The 21614-nt window shown below is 35.7% G+C and overlaps 1 long non-coding RNA gene across 3 annotated transcripts in view; it reads right to left on the reverse strand.

Annotated features, from left to right (window-relative positions):
- The window catches only part of LOC141582777 (uncharacterized), a 1185669-nt gene that overhangs the window by 945718 nt on the left and 218337 nt on the right, over window positions 1-21614 (reverse strand). For 2 of the 3 annotated variants that reach the window (XR_012515646.1, XR_012515644.1), the window contains exon 2: window positions 5872-5993. The exons of the other annotated variant lie outside the window; for it this stretch is intronic. This is a non-coding gene — a long non-coding RNA (uncharacterized LOC141582777). The remainder of the gene's footprint in view (window positions 1-5871; window positions 5994-21614) is intronic. 3 annotated transcript variants of the gene reach the window in all.

Genomic DNA, 21614 nt, shown 5'->3' on the forward strand with positions numbered 1-21614 from the left:
TTGGCCAGGCTGGTCTTGAACTCCTGACCTCAGTGAGCCACCATGCCTGGCCATAATCCCTACAGCTTCTTTTGCTTTAGCTGTCTAGGCTAGACCAGCCTAGGCACTGGCTAAAGCCAGACCTATGCACTGGCTAAGTCTCCTATGACAATACCAAATAGAAGTCATGAAAACGGGCAAACTTGTCTGCATAGTGTTTCGTGAGTAAGGCCTTGCTATTTTGTAATACTCTTTATTAGGTTAGGAAATTCACTTTGATATCTATTTTGGTAAGAGTTTTTATCATAAATTGTTGAATTTTATTAAATCTATTTTCTCCATCTGCTGACATGATTATGTTGTTTCATCTTTTACATGTTAATGTGGTGAATTTCATTATTAGATGTTTCCAATGTCGAAACAACCTTACAATTCTAAAATAATCAAACTTAGTCATGACATAGCAATATTGTGCATTGTTGGTTTCGTTTGCTAATAACATGTTTATGATTTTTATATCCATATTCACAAGTGAGGTTGTCCTGTGATTATCCTTTCTTATTCTGTCCTTAGTATGCTTATTCAGGTCATATTTGCCACATAAAATAGGTTGGAGAATTTGGGGACGATTTGTGAAAGATTAATCAGCTACTGCAGTGCTGGGTAAATCATCTGGGTCTTGCATTTTCTTTGCAGGAAGAATTTCTACATTGAATGATTAAACATTTGTAATGGTTATAGGACCACTGTTGTGTTTCTTGACTTAGTTTTGCTATTATTTTTCTAGCAATTTGTCCATTTTAAACTTGCTGGCATCTGTAATTGTGTCTCTTATTTATTGCTTATTTATACTTTCTCTTTCTTTCTTCATTAATCCTGGCAGAAGTTTGTAAATTTTCTTATTCTTATCAAAAATAAGCTATATGGTTTTTGACTAGTATTTCTGTTTTCTATTTAATCAATTCTGCATTTATATATATATATTAATTTCCTTCTGTCATTCTTTGAATTTAGTTTGTTCCTTTACTAACATCTTAAGTTAGAGACTTAACTCATTCAGCATCTTTTTCTCTTCTACTGTACATACTTATGGTTATACGCGTTCATCCAACTATTGATTTAGCAAGGTCTAAAAAAGCAATGTACATTCTTCAGTTTGGAATATTATATGTTATGTAGATCTATTCATCCATAGTAATACTTTTTACTTTGAAATCTGTTTGGGCTAATATTTATAGAGCTGTATCAGTTTTCTTGTGGTTGGTATTTGCATGGTATATGTTTTTCCATCTGTTCCTTTTCAATACTCTGTATTTTTGAGTTAGATATGACTCTCATATCATTTAGCTGAATTTTTAAATTCAATTTTGATCTATATTTCTGTAACTGGAAAGACTAGTCCATTTACATATGTCATGATGCATGTATACACATACATGTGAATTTCACAATTTTATGTTTTCCTTACTAGTTTTCCTGCCTCTTTAATTCCCCTGCTTCTCCCTTTGCCATTTTTTGTTAAAAGTTTATTAAGGTGCTCTTATTATTCAATCCATTGTTTGGTCTTTCTACTGTTTTGGAAATTAAAGTCTGTCCATTTGTTCAGTGGTCATGTTGAATAATTTAGCAAACATACCAAATTTTCCAATGTCTAAAATGAATAGATATTTTTACCTTCCTCCTGAACAATGCAAAGATTCTAAAATACTCCAACTCCAACCACTTACTTTTAAAATTTTGCTAATAGTATCCAATATTATGATTCTATATAGATTTTAAACCCTGAAGTCAGACATTATTATTATGCTTTATACCATATTTTATGGCATATATTTACACTATATAACTATATATTTACCATACTTTTGTCTGTTACTCTGAGTGAAATGGGAAGCCATTGCAGAGATGAGCAGGGGAGTAAGGCTCAAAGAAGCTTCAGGTCCCAAAATGCTGATCTTTATAAATTATATCAGCCAGGCCTCCTTACCCTCTGACTTGCAAATAAGTTTAGCTAGTGAGAAGAATGACTAGGAGATCATAGAAAAGAAAGAATTTGAAGTGTTTATTCTCCTGCTTCCTCTCTGTTTGGCTACAGTTTAGTAGTCACTGAATTCATCTATCTAAGACCACAGGCCCTCTTAGGAAGGATCTCAGGCATAGTAACAGTTCTTCCTTGGTTCTAATAATAGTTTCCCTCCCTTTCTTTTTCAGCCTAGGGGTGGCAATAGGTTCTTGCTGTTGTCAACACTGCACACTTTACCATCCTTTGATTCCTGCCTACCCCTCTATAAATAATCAGTTTCATTAAAAAAATAAAAATTTTAAAAAAAAACCTCTTCAGTTACTCCTTGGAGGGTACCTGCTTCCTATTTCCTGATGAGCTCCTCATCAATATAAAAAGAATGAGCATCAAAATACACACCTTTGGTTAGGTTCAGTGGCTCACACCTGTAATCCCAACACTTTGGGAGGCCAAGGCAGGCAGATCTTGAGGTCAGGAGTTCGAGACCACCCTGGCCAATATGGTGAAACCCTGTCTCTACTAAAAATAGAAAAATTAGCCGGGCATGATGGTGCATGACTGTAATCTTGGCTCCTTGGGAGGCTGATGCAGGAGAATCACTTGAACCCAGGAGGTAGAGGTGAGATTGCACTACTGCAAGCACTCTAGCCTGGGCAACAGAGCGAGACTCTGTCTCAGAAAAAAAAAAAAAAAAAAAAAAAACCACTCTTTCCATTCATACTTTTCAGTCATATGGCCTATTTTCCTTCCCTACTGCCTCCAAATTCTTTAAAACATAACTGTATAAATGCCTAGTATTTTCTCCTACACTTTTTGGCATCTTGTGTAAGAGTGGACGTTAAAGAATTGGACACTAATTCAAGTTATTATCTTTTGCAGTTATTTTTCCCATTTGAAGAGGGAACTGCAGCTCTAATCAGAGCATGAATAGAGTATTTTAAGGTATTTCTTTTTTTCTCTGTCATTCATTATTTTTATGAGAAGGAGACAGATTGTAAATCAAGTCTTAGACTTCCTCTACTTCCTTGTAAAGAATTCTAACAATAGTTAATCTAATCTCTGCTAAAATATGTCATGCACCTGAGGCTGTCAGAATGCCACACAAAGAAAACACTGGTTAACAATTATATTCCCTTAAAAAACATGGCATTTTTCTAAGTAGTATTTCAGGATTATTCTATTTAGTGGCTTATGTTATCATCTGCGTGAAACCTGCAATCCTCAAGAATCTTAGAATTTTAGATTTATATTTAGAAATATAGAGGCAATTGGTCCAGTATTTATTTTTTCTAATAAAGAATCTTTCCTCTAAGATCTAGGAAAGATAAATAAGTAGTCACTGCTTAGGTATTTCTACTGTCTAACAGAACCTAATATGAGTTTTAAATATTCCATTAACAGTATGATTATTATTATAATGTGTTTCCATGTGCTGAATCAAAATCTGCACAACCAAAACATCCACCAGTTGGAGCCAATAACACTCTTAGAAGCAAGTAGTCTAGTCCAAGCAATTTTTCTCTCCTTTATGTGTTAACTCACTTCATTTCCAGGACTTAGCACAGTGCCTGCACATAATAGGATATCAAAGTTATTAAATAATTTGAATGAATAAAAGATTTAAAGACACCTATGTATGAAGACCTCCGTAGGTCCTTTTTAGGACAATCATGCCCAATTACCTTAATCATGTTCAAGCCATGCTTTCTAAACATATTATAATTGACTGCATTCATTTGTACAAACTCAATATTTCCATGACCATCTGAAAATGTGATAATCAGGACTGAACAAATAGCTTTAGAAATGGGTTGACAAGACAGTGCCAAAATGGAACTATTCTTTCTTTCCTTTATTTAAGGTACTGAATTTCTAGTAATGGAATCTAAGTATGTGTCAGCATGTCTGATAACCCCACTGTTGGCTTACACAGAACTTGTGCTTAATTAAAATAACCACATTTGGCGGTGGTTCATGCCTGTAATCCCAGCACTTTGGGAGGCCAAGGTGAGTGGATCACCTGAAGTTAGTAGTTCAAGACCAGCCTGGCCAACATGGGGAAACTCTGTCTCTACTAAAACTATAAAATTAGCCAGGTGTGGTGGTGCATGCCTGTAATTCCAGTTACTCGGGAAGCTGAAGCAGAACTGCTTGAACTCGGGAGGCAGAGGTTGTGGGAGCCAAGATCGTGCCATTGCACTCCAGCCTGGGCAACAGGAGCAAAGCGCAAAGCTCCATCTGAAACACACACACACACACACACACACACACAAACACACACACACACATTTTAGCTTATTTATTTACTCACTAACTTATTGCCCAGACTATTGTAGACAATGGAGGTACAGAATGAATAAGACAAGTGAAAGGCCTGCCCTGAACATGCAACTTTTGAAAATTTAAGACTGTTTTAAAATAAAAATGTATTAACAGATAAAAACTGACAGTGAATAAATAAGTAAGTGTATAAATAGTATGATGCTCAGTAATAAGTGCTATTAAAAATTAAGTAAGGTAAGGAGTTAAAAAAGGGATGAGGAAGAGGCCACAATAAATTGAGGTATAAAGGAAGATCTCTCCTAGGCGATGACATTTGAACAAATACCTGACAGATATAAAGAAAGAAGCAAGGCAAATATATGAGAGAAAACTTTCTAAGCAAAATAATTACATATTGTGCACCCTACAACTGGAATGTCTGAGGAACAAGAGGCCACTGTGGCAAGCAAAGAGAGAATACAGGAAGGGTGATAGGAGATGAGCAGTAGGAGAAGAACGACCAGATCATGGAGGGCTTTGTATATCACAGCACGGATTAGGATTTTATTCCAGGTATTATGGAAAGCCATCATAGGGTTTTGAGCAGGTAAGTGATGCTATCTGATTTACATCTTGGCTCCTCTGTGAAGAGGAGACAAGAGTGGGAGCAGGAAGACTGCATAGAAAACTTCTGCAGTAGAACCAGTGATAGAAAATGAGTATTTGGCTCAGATTCACCCAAGGATAGAAGTTCGCTTTCAATCCCTATTACAGTATTCATTAAGCTTTAAAAATTTTTTAGAATGCTGGGCACAGTGGCTCACCCCTGTAATTCAGCACTTTGGGAGGCCATGAGGGGCAGATCACCTGAGGTCGGGTGTTAGAAACCAGCCTGAACAATATGGAGAAACCTTGTCTCTACTAAAAATACAAAATTAGCTGGGCGTGGTGGTGCATGCTTGTAATCCCAGCTACTTGGGAGGCTGAGGCAGGAGAATTGCCTGAACCTGGGAGGCGAAGGTTGCGATAAACCAAGATCACACCATTGCACTCCAGCCTGGGCAACAAGAGCAAAACTTTGTCTCAAAAAAAAAATTAGAGTGCATTTTTAGATGTAGAGAAAAGTTGCAAAGATAGTACAGAGAGATCTCATATACGCCACACTGAATATTTTTACATTACTATGGTAAATCTGTAACAACTAATTAAACAAAATTGATACGTAAGTACTAATTGAAGTCCATACTTTATTCAAATTTCTTTAGTTTTTTCCTAGTATCCTTTTTTCCATTCCAAGATCCCCTCCAAGACACCATATTACATTTAGTTGTCCTGCTTCCTTAGTCAACTCTAGATTGTGACAGTTTCTCAGACTTTCCCTGTTTTTAATCCCCTTGACAGTTTTGAGGATTACAGGTCAGGACTTTTGCAGGATCCCCTCAATAAAAGTTTGGGCCAGGTGAAATGGCTTATGCCTGTAATCCCAACACTTTGGGAGGCCGAGGAGGGCAGATCACTAGGTCAGGAGATCGAGACCATCCTGGCTAACACAATGAAACCCCATTCTCCATTAAAAAAAAAAATTAGCCTGGCATGGTGGCACATACCTGTAGTCCCAGCTACTCGGGAGGCTGAGGCAGAAGAATCACTTGAACCTGGGAGGCAGAAGTTACAGTGAGCAGAGATTGCACCACTGCACTCCAGCCTGGGTGACAGAGCAAGACTCCATCTAAAAAAAAAAAAAAAAGTGTATTTGATGTTTTACTCATAATTAAATTGGAGCATTGGGTTTTGGGAAGGAAGGCTGCACAAGTAAAATGCTATTTTCATTCTATCATATCAAGAGTACATGTCATGAATATCACTGGGGATGAGACAGTATTTGGCAGGCTTTTCCACTGTAAAGTTATTCTTTTCCCTGCTCTTTCGACTTCATTCATTGGAAGCAAGTCCTAATGTGCCACCCATACTTAAAGGGTGGAGATTTATGCCCTACCTCCTTTCCTGGGGAGTATCTGTATAAATCATTTGAAATTCTTCTACATGAGAGATCTGTCTCTTCTTCATTTATTGATTTATTCAATCATTTGTTTACAATCATTTGAGCTCATGAGTATTTATATTTTGAGTTACAATCTAATATTATATTATTTATTATTTTGCTCAACTTACTTCAGCTTTAGCCATTGGGAGCTCTTTTAGGTGGCCCCTGTGTCCTTTTGACATATTTCTTTCATTGTTGCTGCTGTTATTGTTGTCATTTGTTTCCATGTTATGTAACTTTTTAAAGCACTCCTTGCTTTCTGGCACTACGAAATGATACAGGCTGATTCTGTATCGTCCCTGATCCAGCCCTAGAACAAGCCACTTCTCCAAGGAGCCCTGGTTCCTTTCAATAGAGAATAGTATTTGAAACAAAGAGCTGGACATTAGCTGTGTACATTTCCACCAAGATGTTATATTTTCTAGACCAGGCATCCCCAAACTACGGCCCGCGGGCCGCATGCGTCCCCCTGAGGCCATTTATCCAGCCCCCCGCCACAGTTCAGGAAGGGGCACCTCTTTCATTGGTGGTCAGTGAGAGGAGTACAGTATGTGGCGGCCCTCCAACAGTCTGAGGGACAGTGAACTGGCCCCCTGTGTAAAAAGTTTGGGGATGCCTGTTCTAGACCCTCTCAGCTAATAGAGAAAGGAAACATTGCTATAATAACCTGTGCTTATAAACATATCTATAAATACTTCTAAATGTATCAAACTATATCTATCTGTGAGTTCATACTGATGTCTTCAAATCTAATCCTTTAACACATACATAATTTCAGCTTTCACCACTGCTTGTCTGTAACCTCCCAGTCCAACAGTAAGATACCTGGCTCCCAACATCTGCCATTTCATTTACTTAATAGTTCAATCACAGTATACATGTATAGCAGTATCAAAATTGTTCATCTGTATCCCCCATGGCAAACAACTTTATCAACTAAAGTACAATGCTTATGTACAGTTTCTTTTGCCCTTTGTTTTACAGTCTCCAATCATTTCTAAAGTTATTTAAGTTCACACCTTTTCCCATATTCCTGTCAATAAAGTTGTTTCTTATATTTGTAATATAGTTGGATTCTTTTGTCATGGTCTGCATTCCATCCTGGGTACCTGAACCTCCTAAGTGATTTTCTAAATAAGCCCTAAAAATAAGGCTTTATTTTGCATTCCATAATGCAAATAATGTTAAACATCTTTTCATATGCCTATTTGCTATCTTATTTGCTATCTTCTTATTTGCTATCTTCTTTGATGAAGTGCCTGTTACGATCATTTCCTCATTTTTAAATTGGGGCTGTTTCTCTTAGTATTGCGTTTTAACAGTTCTTCATATTTTTAGATATAAGTCCTTTATGTGGTATGTAATTTGCAAATATTTTCACCCCGTTGGTGATTTGTCTTTTCACTCTCTTAACGGTGTTCTTGGCAGAGCCAAAGGTTTTAATTTTAATAAAGCCTAACTTGTCAATTTTTTTCTTTCATGAATCGTGCTTTTGGTGTGTATAGAAATGTTACACCAAACAAAAGTTCACATAAATTTTCTCTTATGTTTCCTTTTAGAAATATTATAGTTTTGCATTTTACATTTAAGTCTATGATACATTTTGAGTTAATTTTTGTGTGAAGTGTAAAATTTCAGTCTGGGTTTTTATTTTTTGCATATGGATGTTCAGTTGTTCCAGCACCATTCATTGAAAACATTATTCTTACTTCCATAAATTGCCTCTACACCTTTGTCAAATTTCAGTTGGCTGTACCTCTTACTTTATCTTGTTAATTTTGACCCATACTTCCATCCTGTCAAAACAGTTTTGTGTCTTCATTTTGTCAGTCAGTATATCTTCTATTCCAGAGTGAACAATAATTTAATAGGTATGTTTGCTAACAAATCATTAAGCAGCATGGTCAATAGTTTAGTACTACGGATGGAGCCCTGACGCATTCTACTAAGAACTTCCTCCACGTGGATGTTGATTCCAGAATTGGGATGTTGCTTTGACATTTCTGCTGTTTTTTTATAGTTACTCAAAATATACAAACAATGATGGTATAAATCCATATGCAGGTTCTGACGGTTTCCCAGAGGTAATTCATCTGGACAAAGTTGAATTCATTTAAAATCAGAAAGTACTCTGGAGTTACCTTCTCTTAAAGCTGAGGTTTCAGTTGCTCTTATCAGTGGAGTCTATTTTACCCTTTCCAATTCGCACAGCTATGTAGCTTACTTTCCTTCACATCATGGGTTATCATCCTATCACCTTCCTGTACTCCTTCCTCATTCGTATTGCATAGAAGATAACTAAAGACATTCCATTACTTACATTTCTAGATTTTATCTTCATCAACACTATCCTTTTGGGACAAGATCATTCTTATAAATTTATCCTTGTTCTAGTATTCTTATTTTTACCTTTTAGAAAACATCTTTTAAAATTTGAACTCATCAGACTAAAGAAAAACACATGACAATTTAATTGCATGATTCTGAACTGGATACTTTTGCTATAGAGATATCATTGGGACAGTTGATGAAATATGAATGGGACCTGAGAACTAAATGATAGTAATGTATTAGTGTTAATTTCATTATTTCGATGTTTTGATAGTCTACATATAGAATAATGTCTTTGTTTTTAGGAAATAAACACTAAGGTAATCAGGGATGATGGGGCATCATGTTGGCAATTTACTCAAAACATTCACAAAAATATTCCTTGCACTGAACTTGCAACTTTTCTGAAATTTTGCTATTATTTTGAAATTAAAATGTCTTAATGAATACAATTTTTAAATTCCACTCATCAGACAAAATTTAAGGATATCCACATTAGTGTCTTAAAATGCCGCCTTCTCCTTTCCTTCTCAGAAAGAATTATTCATGATCGATCATGAAATTGGAAAGTCATTTCCAGAGTCTCCCATCCCCTTCTATCTATATTCCCTTTCTAGCTTTCTATATAAGTTATAGCTAGTTTTTTTCCTTTGTTTTTAATCCTTGTCTAATCATGTCAATGAATTTACAGATGCTATGATAATTCCTGTTCCCTCAAATTTCCTATGCCTTCAATAACTATCAGTAGGTAAAATTGAGTCCAGCATAGCAGCTCCCCCATGGCTTCCCCACCTACCAGAAAATAAAAATTACCAGGACAGGTGGTAAGTATTTTTCAGATAGTCTGGGCTTTGCATTCTTCCCTTTATCCTTACTCTTTACTATGCTTTCCTCCCTCCTGACTGGGGCCTATATATAAATTAAAATATATATATAATTTCAAAGAATCAAGTCAACATGTCACCAAAATTTTTACAGATCACATGATTTAGGAACTCTAAATACAGAGATTTACTTGAGTCAGAGAAGGTTTGATTAACCAGCCTGCTTAATCCTAGCAGATCTTTGAATCAAAGGACTTCTTGGGATATTATTGTGCAGGAGATATTCTAAAACTTCTTACTTACCCGGAGTAAATATTCTCAGTAAGGACAATGGTTAGGACCACAATATTTCCCTATTCTTTCTTGGCTGTTTTTTGAAGAAATAGCCACTTCTTATTAGGCCTGTGGAAGTAGAAATGGAGCCACAGCTGGTCTTACGTCTTAGGTGTTATCTCTCTCTCTCTCTCTCTCTCTCTCTCTCTCGCTCTCGCTCTCGCTCTCGCTCTCGCTCTCGCTCTCTCTCTCTCTCTCTCTCCCTCCCCCGCCCCCCTTCCTTATGTATGTATTTCTATCACTTTCTGCATCCTTCTCTCCCATTTCTTACTATTTATGTTTTTCTCAGAGTTCAAGAACTAAGGTGGAGCTCTTGAAATTACATTTTGGATGTAGCACGTGTACCTATGTAACAAACCTACACATTCTGCACATGTACTACATAACTTAAAGTATAATAAAAAAATAAAATCAGTTAAAAAAAGAATGTAATCTTTGCTATCTTTTGTTAAAAAGCCCCTAAAACATTGCAATTACTATGTAGCTTCTGTTTTGAGTTTATTTTATGTCACAAAAGAATTATTTTAATATACGTACTAAGAAGGAAAAATAAGTTTGAAACACTGAAAATAAAAATACACAAAAGAGTTTTGACATTGGGCATTACCCAATGATTCAGATTTCATAAAACTTAGAGTTGAACATGGGAATTACATGGTCATTCTTCCAGAAAGTGAAATCCCATTATATCAGGCCTGTATGTAATTATCGTTTCACAATAATAATGTGAGGTATTAATCAAATTGGAAAGCCCTGGTCAATGGCCTATAAAGCAATTTCCCCCTCATTTAACATTATCCAACTTTAAAATTCATTTGTATTTACTTCAGAGCCTTAGAAAAAACCTACTGGTGGTTTCCTTTTATCCCTAAGGTATGCTGTGTTGATACTTTTTTCCATACACATAAAGCACAGAACTAAGAGCAACCATGTTTACAAGACAATGAAGAGAAACAAACTGATAACCGTCACTTAAAAGAATCTTAACCAAAATATGTTAACATTTAAAAGTGTGTCAGAGGGCAATAAAATAATTCAAAGATAGTGAAGGAATAAGCTAAAAATAACCACTGTATAAAAAGATGCCTTGACTCAGTATCAATTAACAGATGACTACCATTTTGATCCAAGCTGGAGAATATTACCTCTCAGGTACTTGTTATGAGATAGGAAAATCCTACTGCATATTTCAACCCATCTCTATTTCCTAAAAGCCTGACTTTCAAAATAGTTCTGATCGTCTCTCATGCCACTTTCCAGAAGGTGACAAATGTTAACACTTTCCATGCAATCACATGATTTTTGACTATGAGGGAGCAAGCTGGCTGAGCCACAGTTCCAGATGAAAATTTAGATTCTCTTCACAAAGGCTAAGAAGTTTATGATTCCCTTGGGTTTGAATTGGAAAGATGTACTGCCATGTCCAAAAGAAACTGCTAGCTGACAGCCATATCCATTTTTTCATCCTAGATGTCCAGCTAAATTATATTTCTCAGGTGTCCTTGCAGGTAGGTGTGACCATAGGCTGATTTTTATCCAATAAAATATGAGCAGAAGAGATACATGCCACTTCCAAGCTCGGCCTATAAAAGCCACCCCACATGTGATCCTCCGTGTCCATTCCCTTTGCTGTGTGGTCTTGAAAGCTATGCATGGAAGATGATGGAGCCACAGATGAAAAAAGTACAGGTATCATAATCATCACAAACAGTAAAACTGCCTGCTACTGGGGAGCACTGTGAGTGAGAAATACATTTTTATTGTGTTAAGAAACTGAAAGTTGGAGCTTTCTCTTCCAGCAGCTGGCATCACCTTAACTAATACACTACAGTTGTCATCATTATTTGCAGAGGACCAAAGGCAGAGGCATCTCCCATTACAGAGTTGTCACAATCACAATCTTTCCTAGGTTGAAATTGCCTAAGACTCACATCATTAGGCAATGCCAGAGCAAGAGAAAGGTTTTTTTTGTGCTGGTATCAAAGGAGTAAGTGGAACTCTGCACCAAGGAAGGGGTCTCAACATGGGCAATTTGCCCTTCAGACAATCCAGCAGGTCCATGCCACACAGGAGAGAATAAATGCCATAGTACCTTCCCAAAATGAACATATAATGTATGAATCTGTGTAACTAAGATAACATATATACTGGAAATCAAATTTTATTTATATATATATATATATATATATAAAAAATACATAATATATAAAAATATATAAATATATGTTTTTTATATATAGGATTCTCTGTGTCTACATCTCTCTCTCCATATACATCTATTCTTTAAAATCTCTTCATTACTTCTCTCATATGGTATAAAACTTTCATTCATTCATTCTGCAAAATATTCATTAAGCAATCAGAAACTGGAAAATATTTCATCATAAGTGACATATGAACCACTGCTTTCAGTTGTTGAATCAATTTACTGAGAAAAAAAAAATGAGTGCTGCAACATTCTCATGAATCCCAGGCAAAAATTAAATTTTATAAAGCAAACCAAATTTTTGATATTCTGGCTCAGTGGCAGACTGTCAAATATTTCTTTTTTTTTTTTTTTTTTTGAATGAGAAAAGTTAGCGAAGGTATTTACAATTCACATACAATATCTAATACCTACAGATGGAAAAGGAAGTTATTTATTTCTGGTAGGAGTGGATATCTGGGCCAAACATGAATTGAACCGTCAAAGAATATTAGTATTTGTCAGGTGAGCATTAAGTGCTATAGGAAAAACAAAAACAAATCTGAGAGAGTTTCTGCCTTCCAGAGTCTGCTGTCTGATGGGACAAAAAAATAGCACAAGCCTCAGGCAAGTTTACCCACAAAGGAAGCTTTAGGAAGAGATATAATCTAACCTGGACTTTAAACTATGGGTCTAAGTAGACACAGCAAAGTGAGGACAATATTTCAAGAGGACAGTGAAGTCTCATAAGACCAAATTGGTTGATTTCTACAGAAAATGGTGCTGTTCTTGTTTTTGTACAAGAGCATCCTGTTAGAGACAGTCCATATTTGCTCCCTCCTCTGTGTATGCACTACACTTGGTTCTCGCCTCCATTAACTTGTCTTATTGCACTACACTGACATCATCTGTTTGCCCCTCCCACTTGACTGTGAGCTCCCCAAAGGCAAGAACCATGTCTATATCATGCTTATATTTATCTCCAGCATTCATCTCAGTGCCTAGAAAGAGCAGAGGCCCAGTAAATGCTATTGGCAAGAAGAGATGGATGAATGAATGAATGAATGACAAGTATTTACAGCCAGCCAGACATTCCCCTCACCCATCAATCACAGCAGTACAAGGCATCAAGTAAACACACAAATATCCTTCAGGATGGTCCAACTCTTGCACTAAGATAGTGCTGTAATGGCAGCATATTCTTCAATTCAAAGAGAACTGATTCCGCTAAATAGCTAAACTCATATGCCTTCTAACATGTACTGAGTATTTCCAGATTTTCTTACTTGAGATGTCTATATATATGTCTTGGAAGCAAATCAGTATTGTTGACTATAATATCATAATTTCATCCATTAGTATTCTCTTGCTGTAATCACACTATTATTTGTAAAATCTACCTTCTGAGAACTATGCACTTAATGTAGATAATTTATCTTATTATGAACTATCTGCAGATAATAGACCAAGTTCAATAATAGGTTCTTAGGAAATTATACAGTATGATTTTAGAAATCAGTGCATTTGTTATCAGAATTTGTCAGAGTTGCCCCAGCAAAATTATCTTTCACACGTGGTACTTCATATGTAGAGATGATTGCCAAGGATGATTTTGGAGAACACATTAGGACTCTTAAATAGTTATGATTGTATCAAAACTGTCCCCGCAAAAGGAAAATTCTGCCATTTGCCTCATATCCAAACATAGAGTTTAGAGACATAAACAGGGCTTTTAGTCCTAGCTACATTGGGGAGAATAAAAATATCCAATTATTTAATCAAATCAATTGTTCAAATTTCTTCCAAATCGGAAGCAAAGGAAAATACAGATTTAAGTTGGGTTATTGGGAACATAACATTTTGTGACATGTTTAAAGTTTTGAGATTTGCTCTGTATTAGTTTCTAAATTGAATAGTTGGCCTCCAGAAGAATAGAGAAAAATTTAAGTAATGCTTTTTTCCAGGTTAAAAAAAATCTCTGTGGATATACTAAAAGAAATAGCTTTGTTTCCCTAAAGCTAGCTTGTAAAAATGCATTTTTATGAACTTAATTGACTTAATAGAAAAAAAATCTTATGAACATCATATTTTATTTCCCCAATTTCGAAGTTACTTCTCATATTACATATAAACCACTTTTACTAGTTTTAACTAATGGTTGTATAATTTTTATGTTCTTTTTAGTTTAATTAACAAACACATTTCCATGAATCAACACTAACTACATGCTTATCATATCATTCTTTGTGTTGATGTGCCATAGGTTATTTTTTCCTTCTCAAACTAGTGCGTGTTTTTAGCCAACCTGGATATAATTTAGTTTCTTTTATAATTTGAGGGTTTTTGTTTGAATTCGTTCCCAGTAGTAGGGTTACCAGGTCAAAGTATCATGACTCTTATAAGATACTGTCAGGCTGTTCCCCATAAAGTAAAATCAATGTAAAGTGCAGGTAGTAATGGCCACTGTATATAATCACATCTAAGACACCAGTAATGTGTTTTAAGGCACACTCTTGTTTTCGATACTACATAGAAAGTTTTAAACGCTGCCCATTGAATAGTATAATAGTGATCAATGTTAAGATGCTATTTATCATAAGAGGCATCCTGATTCCAAAGAAATTAAAATAGTAAGAAATGTACATCTTACTATCATTTAAAAGCAGAATTTTTTCAATGTTCCAGTAACACTGTTTATATCAGTGGTTGTAGCAGTTTTCCTTCTGCTAGTTTAATGTGTATATGGTGTTCCTGAAACGTTTACATTTGCATTCTAACTACTAAAAATCTGCACATTCTTTTCATGTGATAATTTCCTCATGTGTGAATTGCCTATTCATATCAATTTACTAGTATGAGGAATATTTTATAAATACGCCCACACCAATACACACATATTAGAGTAGTAACAGAATTTAACAGGTATGTTGGGCACATGTTGAGCACCCCCTATCCCGTTGTGCTTCTCCCCTTTTTGTGTTTGTTGTATTACATTTTGAATGGCAAAAGCTATTTAATTTTATACATATAAGTCGATCTGTAGTCAAAATCTCCATTCCTTCAATAATCAGAAATGCGTCTCTGCTCTGAGTAGCATGTATATGTAATATGGCATTTTATATCATTTTATGTTCCTTTATATTAATTCTTCATTACAACCGAAATTCATTGCAGTATATAGTTTGAGGTTTGGCTTGAGTTAACATTAATGAGTCTCCAAATTGCCTTCCAGTTTTCCCAACCAGATATGTTAAATTTGTATTTCTTCTCCCATAATTCACTAGCTTTTAGTTTTTCATATATATAATTCTTATAAGTTGCAAACGTACATAAATAATATGGTTTACATATGGTTTGTTAAGTATACCACAAAATCTCATAAAATATCATATAATCTCATAAAATATCAATAGGTTTTTGATAGATCATGTCATAATAATCTCAGAAATGTCACATAATCTCATAAAATGTCACATAATCTCATAAAATATCAGTAGCTCTTTGTGTAAGGCAGAAATATTCTTTTTTTCCAAATGAAGAAACTTAAATGATTAAGAAAAATGAAACAAAACACACAGTTATGCCATCAATGCATGACAGAGCCATGACCAGAGTCATGATTCTTATCCCAATTCAAAGTCTTTTCATTTCCTCACACTAATAAACATAGTAATTTGAATATTTTAGTAAGTTCTATTATACTCTGCCATTCAATGGTTTTATATATCACTCGGTACCAGTCAGTTCTGTCTATTTAGAAAATGCTGTGATGTTTGAATACATTTATTAAGTCTGTCGGGAAAATCCACCATCATTATATTTTTTGTAAATGTTTATTAGTATTAGCTATGTATTCCTGCAGGTAAAAATTATTATTGTTTCTTTTAAAATTTCTAAATTATCCTATGAAGATACCAATTAGATTATGTTACCTGCAAAATAGCTTGGAAAAATTTCCATTTCTACCGTAGTTATGATATACTACCTTATTTGTCCATGTTTGCCTTCATTCTCTCATAGTGTTTTATTATATATAGTGTAATAAATTCCATGTGTACTAAATTATATTACATCAAGATTATTTTAAAAGTATTGTGACTTGATTCTTTATTCACTGTATCTTCAAGTCATCCTTCATTAATATATCAGTGTGATTATTTGCAAATTCTCATAACTTCTTTGGTTAATATACTGCAACAGTTTAAGCAGAAAAGTTATCTTAAAATTTGTAAAAAATGATTTGTTTTCCCTTTTATAGATCTACTTTTAATGTTTCTTTTTTTGCATGGAGCTATTGCCTGTGCTCACATGTTATGTCTAATGAGAGTGGTTTCAAATGGCAATCCCAAAGGTTATCTCTCTTTTTAAACAGTTAACTCCATGCTTTTTCATGTCATTTCTTGTTTTATTATTATTATTATTTAAGTTCTGGGGAACATGTGCAGATCGTGCAGGATTGTTACATAGGTATACACATGCCATGGTGGTTTGCTGCATCCATTCCCCCATCATCTACATTAGATATTTCTCCTAATGTTATTCTTCCCCAATCCCCCTACCCCCTGCTATCCCTCCCCTAGCTCTCCCATCCCGCAAGAGGCCCCAGTGTGTGATGTTCCCCTCCCTGTGTCCATGTGTTCTCATTGCTCAACAACCACTTATGAGTGAGAACATGCAGTGTTTGGTTTTCTGTTTTTGTGTCAGTTTGCTGGTTTCCAGCTTCATCAATGTCCCCACAAAGAACATTAACTCATCCTTTTCTATGGCTGCATTGTACTCCATGGTGTATATGTGCCACATTTTCTTTATCCAGCCTATCACTGATGGGCATTTGGGTTTGTTCCAAGTCTTTGCTATAGTAAACAGTGACACAATGAACATACATGTGCATATGTCTTTGTAATAGAATGATTTATAATCCTTTGGCTATATACTCAGTAATGGGATTGCTGGGTCAAATGGAATTTCTATTTCTAGATCCTTGAGGAATCACCACACTGTATTCCATAATGGTTGAACTAATTTGTGCTCCCACCGACAGTGTAAAAGCGTTCCTACTTCTCCACATCCTCTCCAGCATTTGTTGTCTCCAGATTCTTAAATGATCATCTTTCTAACTGGCGTGAGATGGTATCTCAATGAGGTTTTGATTTACATTTCTCTAATGGCCAGTGATGGTGAGCATTTTTTCATAAGTTTGCTGACTGCATAAATGTCTTCTTTTGAAAAGTGACTGTTCATATCCTTTGCCTACTTTTTGATAGGGTTATTTGTTTTTTCTTGTAAATCTGTTTAAGTTCTTTGTAGATTCTAGATATTAGCCCTTTGTCAGATGGGTAGATTGCAAAAGTTTTTCTCATTCCGTTGGTTGCTGATTCACTCTAATGATAGTTTCTTTTGCTGTGCAGAAGCTCTTGAGTTTAACTAGATTATATTTGTCTATTTTGGCTTTTGTTGCCATTGCTTTTGGTGTTTTAGGCAAGAAATCCTTGCCTATGCCAATGTCCTGAACGGTATTGCCTATTTTTTCTTCTAGGGTGTTTATAGTGTTAGGTCTTATGCTTAAATCTTTAATCCATCTGGAGTTAATTTTTGTATAAGGTGTAAGGGAGAGGTCCAGTTTCAGCTTTCTGCACATGGCTAGCCTCCCAACACCATTTATTAAACAGGGAATCCTTTCACCCTTGCTTGTTTTTGTCAGGTTTGTCAAAGATCAGATGGATGTAGGTGTGTGGCATTACTTCCGAGGCCTCTGTCCTGTTCTATTGGCCTATATCTCTGTTTTGGTACCAGTACCATGATGTTTTAACTACTGTAGCCTTGTAGTATAGTTTGAAGTCAGATAGCATGATGCCTTCGGCGTTTATTTATTTATTTATTTATTTATTGCTTAGATTGTCTTGGCTATGCAGGCTCTTTTTTGGTTCCATATGAAGTTTAAGGTGGTTTTTTCCAGTTCTCTGAAGAAAGTCAATAGTAGCTTGATGGGGATAGCATTGAGTCTATAAATTACTTTGGGCAGTATGGCCATTTTCATGATATTGATTCTTCCTAAGCATGAGCATGTCATGTGTTTGTGTCCTCTCTTATTTCTTTGAGCAGTGGTTTCCTTGAGCATAGACAGATTGCTAGCCAGACTAATAAAAAAGAAAAGAGAGAAGAATCCAATAGATACAATAAAAAATGATGAAGGGGATATCATCACTGATTCCACAGAAATACAAATTACCAACAGAGATTACTACAAACACCTCTATGCATATAAACCATTAAATCTAGAAGAAATGGATAAATTCCTGGACACTTACACCCTCCTAAGACTAAACCAGGAAGAAATTGAATCCCTGAATAGACCAATAACATGGTCTGAAGTTGAGGCAGCAATTAATAGTCTACCAACCAAAAAAAGTCCAGGACCAGATGGGTTCACAGCCAAATTCTACCAGAGGTACAAAGAGGAGCTGGTACCATTCCTTCTGAAACTATTCCAAACAATACAAAAAGAAGGAATCCTCACTAACTCATTTTATGGGACCAACATCATCCTGACACCAAAACCTGGCAGAGACAACTAAAAAGAAAATTTCAGGCCAATATCCATGATCAACATTGATGTGAAACTCTTCAATAAAATACTGACAAACAAAATGCAACAGCACATTTAAAAGCTTATCCATCATGATCTAGTTGGCTTCATCCTGGGGATGCAAGGCTAGTTCAACATATGCAAATCTATAAACGTAATCCATCACATAAATAGAACCAAAGACAAAAACCACATGATCATCTCAATAGCTGCAGAAAAGGCCCTTAACAAAATTTAATGGCCCTTTATGCTAAAAACCCTCAATGAACTAGGTATCAATGGAATGTATCTCAAAATAATTAAAGCTATTTATGACAAACCCATAGCCAATATCATACTGAATGGGCAAAAACTGGAATCATTCTCTCTTTGAAAACTGGTACTAGACAAGAGTGCCCTCTCTCACCACTCTTATTCAATGTAGTATTAGAATTTCTGGCCAGAGAAATCAGGCAAGAAAAAGAAAGCAAGCGTATTCAATTCAGAAAAAAGGAAGTCAAATTGTCTCTATTTGCAGACGACATGATTGTATATTTAAAAGACTCCATCGTCTCAGCCCAAAATCTCCTTAAGATGCTAAGCAACTTCAGCAAAGTCTCAGGATAAAAAAATCAATGTGCAGAAATCACAAGTATTGCTATACGCCAACAATAGACAGAGAGTCAAATCATGAGTGAATTCCCATTCACAATTGCTACAAACAGAATAAAATACCTAGGAATACAACTAATAAGGGATGTGAAGGACCTCTTCAAGGAGAACTACAAACCATTTCTTCGTTTTAAATGCAATCCATGAATATTTGATTTTCAGTTTAAATTAATAATAGATATTTTGGATGGCTTTTGGCATATACTAAAATAGTTATGTGATATTTTACACTTTAGTGTGTGATAAACTAGAAAAGTAAACCATCAATGATGCCTGGGTATTAATGTATTCATTCAACAAGCTTTTGCTGAGCTCTGTTGCACCACTGCTAGAGATGCACTGGTGAAGCAAGCAAATGATTTCTTTACTCTTATCAAACTCAATTTTCACTGGAATTACAGTCAAAATAGAAATTGACTCTAATGTAGTAAGATATTATATATGCTAAAATTGTATTTAAGAATTCCGGATCCATGGTAGGGAATAAAATGGTTAACAGTGGGTCTGTAATTTGGTTCCTTTCACCTTAGGGATATTTTGATTGGCTTTGATCTCAACCAGACCTCTTTATTAAAATACTGATAGAATTTACTAGCTAGAAGATAAACTCCTCCAGAACTTATCTAAGGAGTTCTTTTCTCTGGTATACACATCTGTTTGGATTGTTCCTTGTAAATAACTAGTCTATGTATTAATGAGCTGACTAAAGAATACAAGTTAGTCACCTAGGCCTTCTGGCTACATGGCTAGCAAAACGCAAAATGAGAAGCCCCAAAACGAAGTGAATTTCTTGGCCTAACTTTTACCACTCACAGTTGGCCTTGTTATTCCATACCAACATATCCTAACATGGAAGCTGTAGCTCATGGACCTGCAAAGTTTCAATATCAATGTGGTATTCACTGAGGCTTGTTTTGGGTATCTTTTGCTAATCATTGGCAAATCGTAGTTCTGGGTAAGATTTCTCTTGTATAAATCTGATTGACAATTCATCTCTGTATGTAGTCATAACTAAAATGTGTCATCCTGGGTTTTTCCCAACTCCTCTCAGCAGATACAATCCCATCTGCTTTCTAACCAAGAGGACAGTAACAATTCAATTCAACAAACACATATTAAATATCTGAGAATATACCAGGCACTGAGAATACAAAGACAAATCAATTACATTTCTGGCCTTCATTCAATTACAGACCACTGAGTGTAGAAACAACAGACTCTTGAAAACTGAAGAATGAAAGCTGTCGTGTTATGAGTTTAGTATGAGGTGCACCTAAAATGAATGCTTGTGGTCAGCACACTCACCAAACTGCAATTTCCCTCAAAATCCAAATCCCACCACCAGCAATGTCTTTACAATTAATATAACAGAGATTCTGGCATCATCTCTATTTGTTTAACCCTTTTCCTTAATGAAACAGGAGTCTTGCTGGAGAGATTTTTCAGGCATTGCAAGAGCTGTCAGTGCCCAACTCTATCCTCAAGGCTTCCCCTGGAGTTCTCCTAGGTGAGTTCCTATATAAACTGCATCCTGTGTTTCTTGCCAGCAGGTATTCTTTGGTTGTAGACGTCTGCTGGGCCTGTTCTGAGAGGACCCCCCCAACTCCAGGTCTGAGCCCAATTGACCACAGGCTTTCTATTTGATTGACTTTCCTCTTTTTCCCTCTCTCATTTCCCCAGTCTCTCACCATACTTCTTCAGATCACCTTACAAATCAGCTATCTGCACATGTATCCTTATCTCTGGGTCTAATTTGGGAGAATCCAAAGTAAGACAATAGGAATTTCTGCAAATTTCTTGGCTGTGCACAGTCACTTCTCCCCAGGATTAAGTCCCATCCCAATCCCCTTAGCCAATATCCAGAGATCTGTTAAAGTCGAGAGAAACAAACCCACCGTAATACTCCCTTTGTTCTCCACAGATTGAGTAATTTGGGTGTTTCTAGTAGACTCATTTGCCACAGTTTCTTTAGGCACTGCACATTAGGCGGATGTTTAACAGATCAGTCCATTTCCAAAGCCAGATGACATCTGGTAGCCCTGATATCACTATGTAAATTCCTCTCACTACTCACCACAATAATCAGTAGACCTATATAACACTTTTAGCAATGTACTGTTTATACTTCTCCATTGTTTGTCTCCTTCATTACATAATAATACTTTTAAGGATGCAGAGCATTTTGTATTCAGTGCCTGATACAAAGAGGCTTTCAAAAAATAGTCCACATATAAATGAATGAACAAATAGCCAATATCCCACTAAACATCTCCAAATGGTATCCAACAAGCTTTTCAACCTCAGCATATTAACAACCGAATTCATCATCTCCTCCCTAAGCTTTCCCCTCTTTTGACTTCATACTTCAGTGAATGGTATTATCATTGTGTTTATCT

The sequence above is a fragment of the Saimiri boliviensis genome, chromosome X, assembly GCF_048565385.1.
Source record: "Saimiri boliviensis isolate mSaiBol1 chromosome X, mSaiBol1.pri, whole genome shotgun sequence".
NCBI lineage: Eukaryota > Metazoa > Chordata > Mammalia > Primates > Cebidae > Saimiri > Saimiri boliviensis.